Source organism: Arachis duranensis, unplaced genomic scaffold (genome assembly GCF_000817695.3).
Source record: "Arachis duranensis cultivar V14167 unplaced genomic scaffold, aradu.V14167.gnm2.J7QH unplaced_Scaffold_164824, whole genome shotgun sequence".
Classification (NCBI taxonomy): domain Eukaryota; kingdom Viridiplantae; phylum Streptophyta; class Magnoliopsida; order Fabales; family Fabaceae; genus Arachis; species Arachis duranensis.
The window spans coordinates 10,515-12,258 of NW_026264248.1; the positions used below are offsets into that span (position 1 = coordinate 10,515).

General features: G+C 27.9%; 1 long non-coding RNA gene across 1 annotated transcript; it reads right to left on the reverse strand.

Moving 5' to 3' along the window:
* Positions 1–640: 640 nt before the first annotated feature.
* Positions 641–1,660, reverse strand: LOC110277431 (uncharacterized). The gene is made up of 2 exons (XR_002369953.2): positions 1,467–1,660; positions 641–994 (listed from the first exon to the last, which is right to left on the reverse strand). It is a non-coding gene; the product is annotated as an uncharacterized LOC110277431 (long non-coding RNA).
* Positions 1,661–1,744: the final 84 nt, after the last annotated feature.

Below are 1,744 nucleotides of genomic sequence, written 5' to 3' on the forward strand. Positions count from 1 at the left end.
ATAATTAAATTTTTATTTGGATTTAACAAAGTTTACTATAATAGTAATAACAATAATAAATATGGATTAAAAATAAAAATAATAAGTTAGTTTATTAAAAGATTAAAATGATTCAAAGTTCAAACAAAATAAAATATATAAACTGAAGCCTTTTATTGTAGTTGTTAAAGATCGATAAAAAAATAATATTGTGGTGAGGTTTATCATCTTACTAAATTTAATTTTAATTAGTATAATTAGTCAATCAAAATTTTGACCTAACCACTTGCAGAAAAAACAAGGCCCTTGTACTTTTCCTGCAAAGAGTACAGATTTTGTTCCCCTTTAAACACTTGTCAAGCTCTCCAATGAACCAACACATATCTATAGGTATAGAAATTTTTTTCTTTCTACACCATAGAACTCACCTTTAGGTAAATGTTTAGTAGAGATAGTAAAATGATAAAAGTTTCGAATGACTTTAATTAGTTGTATTTCCATAAAAAGAATACTGAACCAAATTGTTTTTATAAAAATCTATATAAAAAAATCATCTGAATATTATTTTATTTTAATTAAGAATAAATGGATGAAATATCATATTGTTTCCAAAATTTATAAAATTTTAGACGAATAATTTATAGCGTTAGATGGATAAAACTCACAATCAACAAAGGGATAAAATATTAATTGGTGTAAGTATAAAACCTTGGAAAAAAATACTCAATACAATACCCAAATCTTGCTTAGTGGTAACGTCAAAATTGTAAATCTAATTAGGAATATGTACCAGTTGATAATAAGAATATTATAATTCTAAGCTAAAACTAACAGATTCCGGGTCATCAGTTGGCAATAATAATGCATTTAGCGTGGTCTTAAAGTCAACCTTCTCGTCAACGCTGAATGAGTATGTGAGCTTGACAATCTTCAAGTCATGCCACCAACACTTTGTATCACCAAAATGGTCAAACCACTCCTGCTTTTTTCTGCCCATCAGCAACTCATAGACAAACTGTCGTGTTCCCAAAACAACAAATATAGTTAGTTAGAGTTAGAGACACTGCACACCATTTATATATATTGTTAACTGATAATCAATAGTGTGGTTCTGAAAACTACATCAAATTAGTTGGTTTAACCAATTAATCAAAAATTGGTCACTTGATCAATTTGATTCAGATAAGAAAATCAATTACAAAAAATCAATAAAAAGGTCAAAAAACCATTAAATAAGTTGAATCAGTTCAAATTTTTACCAGAAAAAACTTGTTAGAAGTTATTTTTTAAAAAAGATTTTTTTTGAATTCTGATTAAACTTCAATTAAATATTTAAACATGCAGTTTTACTGATTCAATAATGAACGATCTAATTTTTCAGAACCTTGATTGATACAGGGTTGTGACTTGTGAGTGGTTCACGAAAATATTGTAAAAGCATTAATGGCGAACCAATTCTGATATGACGAAAAAACTAATAAGCATACCACCGTGAATGGTTTCATGCCACGATCATTCTGGAAGAAGAATGAAATAGTTTTTGGACAGCAACAAGAGAGCAACCAATTCATATAATGGAAATAAAGAGCCTCATTTGGTGAAGAGTCCAATTCCAAGTATTTGATACTAGGAGGAATGGATAAAACTTGCTGTATACTCAGACAATTCTGTTCAATCTACATATATCATGATGCATAAAAGCAAATAAATAAATAAATAGAATTGGAACATAGATATGCAAGCAAACACAATGAATGAATCAAGT